A 9,642-nucleotide genomic window follows, 5' to 3' on the forward strand; every position below is an offset into this window, starting at 1 on the left:
TAACACAAGAAACAACAGGTGTTGTCAAGAAAGAGGAACCCTCTTATACTGTTGGTGGGAATGCAAGCTGTTACAGCCACTCTGGAAAACAGTATGGAGGCTCCTCAGACAGTTAAAAATAGAACTACCTTACAATACAGCAATTGTTCTACTAGGTATTTATCCAAAGGACACAAAAATACTAATTTGAAAGGATACATGAACCCCAATATTTATAGCAGCATTATCAACAATAGCCAAATTATGGAAACAGCCCAAATGTCCATTGACTGATGAATGGATAAAGAAAAAGTGGTGTATACATATATACCACAAAATATTACTCAGCCATAAAAAAGAATGAAATCTTACCATTTGCAACAACATGGATGGAGCTAGAGAGTATTACACTAAACAAAATAAGTCAGAGAAAAACAAATACCATATGATTTCACTCATAGGTGGAATTTAAGAAACAACAGAAATAAACATAGGGAAGAAAAAACAGGCAAACTAAGAAACAGACTCTTAACTATAGTAAGTGAAAGTTACTGGAAGGGAGGTGGGTAGAGGGATGGGTTAAACAGGTGATGGGGACTAGGGAGGGCCCTTGTGATGTTGGGTGTTGAATATGTGTTGGGGCCAGGTGTTGAATATGTGTTGAATCACTAAATTCTACACCTGAAACTAATATTACACTATATGTTAACTAACTGAAATTTGAATAAAAACTTAAGAAAAGAAAGAAATCAGGTATCAACGAAAAACATGGAGGAAAACTTAAATGCATATTACTAAATGAAATAAACCAGTCTGAAAGGGCTACAAATTGTTATTCCAACTATGACATTCTGGAAAGAGCAAAACTACAGAATAATAAAAAGATTTATACAGGGTAAGAGGTGAAAAATCACCCACACAGAGGCATTTCCACTGCACTTCCCAAGATTCAAACTCTACTACTTAGGTTTGCTATATACATTCATCAGGAGAATGTCAGGGACAGAGAAGGAAACCTTAAAAGCATTCAGACAACAAGGGTAAAAATTCAGTGAGTCGATGTGGCTGGCCATGCCTCCTACCTTGGGCTGACAAGAGTCTCTCCATGGAGGTTGACCTGGGGCTTAGCAAAGCCAGCTCAGTCCTCCTGCACCACAGGCAATTGCCCGCCTCAGAGCCAACTCCGGAGCCTGGTGGAGAGCCATGATGTCTGTGCCTGAGCGTGGGCCCTCTTGGCGCCTGCCCGGAGCATGTTTTGGAAGCACTGGTCCCCATCTGCAGCCAGTTAGCTTCTGCTGTGAGCACACCTGCTCTTGGCACTATGGAGGTCCTCAGGCTGTTGCGCTGTTATTATTATTAAGGCACTGTGATTTACAGCCCTGAAGAGTATACTTTTTCCCCCTCCTTTTTTTTCCCCTGAAGAAATAAATTTTACTATGGAGACCCAGGGGAAAAAAAATTAATACTTGCCAAGGGTGGAGGCAGAGGAAAGAAAAACAGAAGACAGAGGAATTTTAGGGCAGTGAGAATACCCTCTATGCTATCATAAGGACAGATATGTCATTATACATTAGTCCAAAACCACAAAATGTATAATACCAAGACTGAACTCTAAGGTAAACTATGGATTTGGGGTGCTTATGATGTCAATGTCCATTCATCCTTGGTAAAATGTACCATTATGGTGAGCGATGTCAATAATGGGGGAGGCAATGGAAGGGGGGAGGAGGGGCAGGGGTGTGTGTGTGTGTGTGTGTATGTGTGTGTGTCCATCCATGCAGGGGATATATGGGAAATCTCTGTGCCTTCCTCTCAATTTTGTTGTAAACCTAAAACTGCTCTAAAAAAAAAAAAAGGATGTCTTAAAAAAAAATGCTGTCAGACTTCTGTCAGAAGATATAGTAGGTATAAATAAACACCCAAATAAAAAACACAAAAGCTTAATAAAACATATGACTTACCGTAAGGACCTATTTAGCCAGAGCAACTCCATCTTGGGTAAATAGCCATTTTGTTTTTTGTGCAGTAAAACTTAAATTGACCCTGCCCCCACCCCATAGAAACTTACTTAGAAGCAAGCCTGGGAAACCAGTAAAATACAGTCAGCTGGTTCCTAATAACAGAGCCCAGAATACAAGGCCAGGTTGGCCAGTTCCTGATAACAGAGCCCAGATTACAAGGACGAGTCAGGCCAGGTGGAGACATCCAATCAGTAAAACACACATACTGTCTCCCTAAACACCAAAGAATGTAAACCCCACCTTTTGGGTGCCAAACTTGAGTGCCAATTCTGACCAGAGTAATAGGTTAGTTCAAACAGCTACTAAAGGGTAAATTGTAATTCAGCTGGCCACCTACGTGTGACCTAACATGACTATGCAACTTTCTCTCTGTGTTCCAATCTCATTGGCCACCTATGTGTGGCCAGGCTTTTGCTCTATAAAAGGTAGTCTGTAAGATGGGGAGGGGTCACCCTGTTCAGAGGCGGCCCTGACCGGTCAGTCAATTCTTAAGCCTGTACACTGGGGGTGGTCACTCTCTTCAGAGGTGGCCCTGATGGGTCAGTCTGACTTCTAATGCTTAGCATAGAATAGAGCTTTGCATAACTTTCACCTTGTCTCAGTCTCGTTCCCCTGGACTATCAATCTAACTTCTAATACTTATCATAAAATAAAGCTTTAAATAACTTTCACTTTGTCTCAGTATTGTTTCATTTAATAATGGACCTAACAATACCATGACACATAAGAAACATAGGTTGGGGTACCAGGTGGTGGGTATTATAGAGGGCACGGATTGCAGGGAGCACTGGGTGTGGTGCAAAAATAATGAATACTGTTATGCTGAAAATAAATTTTAAAATGGGAAAAAAATATATGAAAATTTAAAAATACAATAAAAAAGAAACATAATATTATGAGAGACAACAGATAGTAAATAAAATTTCAATTTCAGAAAAAATACCTTTGAGAACCCTAGAATCTAAAGTGAAATAGAAGGCTAGATAAATTATATTGTTCTATTTATATGAGACAATATGAATCAGAGAAGAAAAATTTTACGTAGCATGATACTTCAAAAAGAATTTATTCAATTAGGTTCCCCGTAGTTTTATTTAAAAATTTATTTTTACAACTTTCCTATAAAATACAATATGTAGCATAAAATGCACAAAACATATGTGTAAAGTATAATGAATATAAAGCAAACATTCAATAGCCACTACCAAAGACAAGTAGGACTTCTCAAGAACTCTGGAAGTCCATTTGTTTTTTATCACACCTAATTCTCCCCCTAACTTCTCTTGTAAACTTCTTTGCTTTATACTTTTTTTTCCATCCACTAAAAAATAGATTTACCTATTTTAAAACTTTATATAAGTAGAATATTTAATATATTCTATTTTTAAAATGTATTTCTTGGGGCACTTGGGTGGCTCAGTGTATTAAAGCCTCTGCCTTTGGCTCAGGTCATGATCCCAGGGTCCTGCAATGGAGTCCCACATCGGGCTGTCTGCTCAGCGGGGAGCCTGCTTCCTCCAATCTCTCTCTCTGCCTACCTCTCTGCCTACTTGTGATCTCTGTCTATCAAATAAATAAATAAAAATCGTAAAATGTATTTCTTTTTACTTTATATACAGCAAAATTCACTGTTTGAATTAACTTCTCCTTGATCAGATTTTGCTTATGTATTTTGAAGCTCTGTTGTTGGGTACCTCCTACTTTTGGAAATGTTGTATCTTCTGCAAGAAATGACCCCTTTTGAATCATATAATGTCCTTTTCTCTGGTAATGTTCCTCATTATGAGGTCTACTTTATCTAATATTAATGTAGCTACTCCAACTTTCTTTTGCTTAATGTTTGAATAGTATGTTTTTCTAGTATTTTACTTACAATTTTTAGATTTTATTTTATTTAATTTATCATTTTTATTTGAAAGTAGATTTCTTGTGGATAGCATATTGTTGGGTCTTCTTTTTTTTTTTCTAATTTATAATCCCAGACTCTTCATTTCTTTAGATCATTTATGTCTAATCTAATTTTGGATATGGTTGGATTAAAATTACCTTCTTGCTAATTGCATTCTATTTATTCTATCTATTCAGTTCTTTTTCTGCCTCCTATTGTGTTAGTTTTTATAAACCCACTTTAACTCCATCATTTCCTTATTATTTATATCTTTTTTAAAATATTTTAAATTGTTGTTCTAGGATTAAAAATATTGAATCAAAGTCTAACTTCAAATAATACCACTACTTAAAGTGTTGTGAGTGAGATTTACACAAGTATATCCCCAATTCCTCATTCTCATCCTTTGGGCGATATTTTTTTTGTCATAAATTCTGCTTTTACTTATGCTATAAACAAAAAATATTGCTGCCATATATTTTTTTTATTCCATTCCCAATGCTTTTCATATCTTTGGTGGACTGTGTCTGTCTGGTGTCACATTACTTCTGCCTGAAAAAATTAAACATTATTCATAGTGCAAGTCTACTTGGCAGTGAATTCCCTCAGTCTTGTTTTTATAAGAAAGTATTATATTTCTCCTTCATTTTTCTTCTTGGTGTGATTGTCAAATAAAAAGTATATATATTTAAGTTGTACAGAGAATTTTTTAAGGTATACAAGATTATGATTTAATATATGTATGCATTGTGAGGAAATGAGTACCACCTCAAGTTGATTAACACATTTATTGCCTTTCACAATTACACTTTTGTGTGATGAGACCACTTAGGATCTATTCTCTTGGTGTATTTCCAGTATGCAATACAATACTTTTCATTATAGTCACCACAGTGTATATTAATGTCCCAGAACTTAATCACCTTATAACTGAAAGTTTGTACCCTTTGACCAACATCTCCCCATTCCACTACCACCTCCATCCTTGGCCACCAGCCCCTGACAGTCACCATTCTGCTCTCTGGTTTCATGAGTTCAACTTTTTTAGATTCCCCATATAAGTGAAATCACCCAATATTTATCTTTCTTTGTTTGGCTTATTTCACTTAGCATTACATCCTCTCGTTTCACTCATGTTGTCACAATAGCAGAATTTCATTCTTTTTTATGGCTGAACAATTTTCCATAGTTTTGGCCCTTTGGGTCTTTTGTGGTTTCAAACTTTTCATACAAAGTTTAAGGTTGTTTTTTCTACTTCTGTGAAAAAATGCCATTGAAATTTTGATAAGGATTGCTTTAGGTCTATAAATGACTTTTGGTAGTATGGACATTATAATAATATTAATTCTTCTAATCCATGAACAGGATATCTTTCCATTTATTTATGTCTTCTTCAATTTCTTTCATCAATGTCTTAAACTTTTCCATGTACAGATCTTTTCTCCTCCTTGATTAAATTTATTCCTAAGTATTTTTACTTTTTGATGGTTGACAGCAGGAGTGCTCCTGGCCTATGACTCAATTAAAAGGTCATTTCAGGATCTACAGTTGGACCAAGCTCAAAGGGCCTGCCTCAGGGACATGGACTTGGCATATACAACTAGTGGCTAAAAGGGACTAGAACTGGGTCACAGGCCACTTCAAGGTCCACAGCCAGACTGAGGTTGGCAGGACTGCTACCTGTGGCACAGGCGAATGTGGCTTCTACCAGGTCCTTTGGTGGATGGCTGGTGTTGGTGGGGAGACCAAGACCAAATAAGGTTTAGCAAAGTCCACAGGGAGATGGGGCTGTTTCCAAATCTGTACCCAGAGATTAGATCAGTGAGTTTGCCACCTGGGCATGGGTCTGCCTATACAGAGTGGCCCTAGTTGATCATGAGATACACTGGGGTTTCACAATCTCTTTTCTAGATCCCAAAGCTCCCACAAAGGCATTTTTGTCCATGGATGGCTGCCAAGTTATTGGTTCTGAGGGGGAATACGAGGCCAGCTTTATCAAAAGGAAAGAAAACCACACTACAAGGGGAGCCTGGGTGGCTCAGTCAGTTGAGTGTGCAACTCTTGGTTTTTGCTCAGGCATGATCTCAGGGTCATGGAATCGAGCTTTATGTCAGGCTCTGCGTTCAGTGTGGAATCTGCTTGTCCCTCTCCTTCCCCCTCTGTCCCTCCCTCTCTGCTCCTCCCAACCCTCTAAAATAAATAAGACCTTTTAAAAAGAGAGACTATTCAAAAAGAAGACTACTGCCAATATCCCTGATGAATATACAGGCAAACATTTTCACCAAAATATTAGAAAACCGAATTCAACAACACTTTAAAAATCATACAGGGACACCTGGGTGGCTCAGTTGGCTAAGCCACTGCCTTCGGCTCAGGTCATGATCCCAGCATCCTGGGATCGAGTCCCACATCGGGCTCCTTGCTCAGCGGGAGCCTGCTTCTCCATCTGCCTCTGCGTGCCACTCTGTCTGCCTGTGCTCACTCTGACAAATAAATAAACAAAATCTTTAAAAAAATAAAAATAAAAGGATCATACACCATGATTAAGTGGGAATCATCCCTGGGATACAAAAATAGTTTAACATAAGTAAATCAATATATGTGATATACTACATTAACTAAATGAGGGATAAAAACCACATGATCATCTCAATAGATGTAGAAAAAGCATTTGGCAAAATATGACATCCTTTCATGATTAAAAAAAACTCAAAAAATTTTTTAAAAAAACTCTTAAAAATGTAAGTGGAGAAAAAACATACCTCAACTTAATAAAAGTCATATATGATAAGCCCACAAAAAACATTGTACTCAATGGTAAAAGGTCAAAACTTTTCTGCTAAGGTCAAAAACAATGCCATGGTATCCATGCTTGCCATTTCTATTCAACATAGTACTGGAAGTCTTAGCCAGAGCAATCAGACAAGAAAAAGAAATAAAAGGCACCAAATCAGAAAAAAAGGTAAATTGCTTTTGCAGATGACATGATCTTATATAAAGGAAGTCCTAAAGACCCCACCAAAAAACTATTAGAACTCTCAACAAGTTGAGTGATGTTGTGGGATACAAAATCAAGATACAGAGATCAATTGTATTTATATACACTATGAAATATCTGAAAAATAAATAAAGAAAATACTCCCATTTACAATAACATCAAAAACAATAAAATACTTAAGAATAAATTTAACCAAGGAGGTGAAAAATCTGTACACTGGAAACTATAAGACTTTGATGAAAGGAACTGAAAAAAGGATACTGATAAATGGAAAGGTATTCCCTAATCACAGACATAAAGAGCTACCATTGTAAAAAATGTTCGAATGACTGTCCAAAGTCATCAAAAGATTCAATGCAATTCCTATCAAAATTCCAATGGTGTCTTTTTACAGAAATAGGAGTGGGGGGAAGCCTAAAATCTGAATGGAACCACAAAAGATCCTGAATATGCAAAGCAATTCTAAGGAAGAACAAAGCTGGAAGCATCACCTTTCCTGATTACAAGCTATACTACAAAGATATAGTAATCAAAACAGTACAGTATTTGCACAAAGACAGACACATAAACCAACAGAACAGAATCAAGAGCCAAGAAATAATATGGTCAACTAATATTTAACAAAGGAGCCAAAAATACTCAATGGAGAAATAGTGTAGAATGTCCTTGAATATCAAGTTTGCATCCAAGCTACCTCAGTAACCAGCAATGCAGATTTTCTCATTGATCATCACTGTCACCTTTGCCTAAGAGTCACATTTTGAAGATCCTCAGAAGAAACCTCAATTTTTTTTTCCAATTTATTTATTTTCAGAAAAACAGTATTCATTATTTTTTCACCACACCCAGTGCTCCATGCAAGCCGTGCCCTCTATAATACCCACCACCTGGTACCCCTACCTCCCACCCCCCCCGCCACTTCAAACCCCTCAGACTGTTTTTCAGAGTCCATAGTCTCTCACGGTTCACCTCCCCTTCCAATTTTTTTAAGAAGAAAAACAAAATATCTTCTCCCATTTCGTGGGTTGCCTCTTTGTTTTCTTAACTATTTCCTTTGCTTTGCAGAAGCTTTTGATTTTGATGAAGTCCCAAAAGTTTATTTTCGCTTTTGTTTCCTTTGCCTTTGAAGACATATCTTGAAAGAAGTTGCTGTGGCTGATATCAAAGAGATTATTGCCTATGTTCTCCTCTAGGATTCTGATGGATTCCTGTCTCACATTGAGGTCTTTTATCCATTTTGAGTTTATCTTTGTGTACGGTGTAAGAGAATGGTCGAGTTTCATTCTTCTACATATAGCTGTCCAGTTGTCCCAGCACCATTTATTGAAGAGACTGTCTTTTTTCCACTGTATATTTTTTCCTGTTTTGTCGAAGATTAATTGACCATAGAGTTGAGGGTCCATATCTGGGCTCTCTACTCTGTTCCACTGGTCTATGTGTCTGTTTTTATGCCAGTACCATGCTGTCTTGGTGATCACAGCTTTGTAGTAAAGCTTGAAATCAGGTAACGTGATGCCGCAGGTTTATTTTTGTTTTTCAACATTTCCTTAGCAATTCGGGGTCTCTTCTGATTCCATACAAATTTTTGGATTATTATTGCAACACACACAAAACAGATAATCATATCAAAAAATGGGCAGAAGATATGAACAGACACTTCTCCAACGAAGACATACAAATGGCTTTCAAACACATGAAAAGATGTTCATCATCACTAGCCGTCACGGAGATTCAAATTAAAACTACATTGAAGAGATTATGCTGAGTGAAATAAGTCAAGCAGAGAGAGTCAATTATCATATGGTTTCACTAATTTGTGGAGCATAACAAATAGCATGGAGGACAAGGGGCGTTAGAGAGGAGTAGGGAATTTGGGTAAATTGGAAGGGGAGGTGAACCATGAGAGACTATGGACTCTGAAAAACAATCTGAGGGGTTTGAAGTGGCGGGGGGGTGGGAGGTTGGGGTACCAGGTGGTGGGTATTATAGAGGGCACGGCTTGCATGGAGAGCACTGGGTGTGGTGAAAAAATAATGAATACTGTTTTTCTGAAAATAAATAAATTGAAAAAAAAACTACATTGAGATATCACCTTACACCAGTTAGAATGGCCAAAATTAGCAAGATAGGAAATAGCATGTGTTGGAGGGGATGTGGAGAAAGGGGAACCCTCTTACACTGTTGGTGGGAATGCAAGTTGGTGCAGCCACTTTGGAGAACAGTGTGGAGATTCCTCAAGAAATTAACAAAGAGCTTCCCTATGACCCTGCAATTGCACTACTGGGGATTTATCTCAATGATACAGATGGAGTGAAAAGAAGGGCCATCTGTACCCCAATGTTTATAGCAGCAAGGCCACGGTCGCCAAACTGTGGAAAGAACCAAGATACCCTTCAACAGATGAATGGATAAGGAAAATGTGGTCCATATTCACTATGGAGCATTATGCCTCCATCAGAAAGGATGAATACCCAACTTTTGTAGCCACATGGATGGGACTGGAAGAGATTATGCTGAGTGAAATAAGTCAAGCGAGAGAGTCAATTATCATATGGTTTCACTTATTTGTGGAGCATAACAAATAGCATGGAGGACATGGGGAGTTAGAGAGGAGAAGGGAGTTGGGGTAAATTGGAAGGGGAGGTGAACCATGAGAGACTATGGACTCTGAAAATCAATCTGAAGTGTTTGAAGGGGCGGGGGTGTGGGAGGTTGGGGGAACCAGGTGGTGGGTATTAGAGAGGGCACGGATTGCA

The sequence above is a fragment of the Neovison vison genome, chromosome 13 (assembly GCF_020171115.1).
Source record: "Neovison vison isolate M4711 chromosome 13, ASM_NN_V1, whole genome shotgun sequence".
Lineage (NCBI taxonomy): Eukaryota > Metazoa > Chordata > Mammalia > Carnivora > Mustelidae > Neogale > Neogale vison.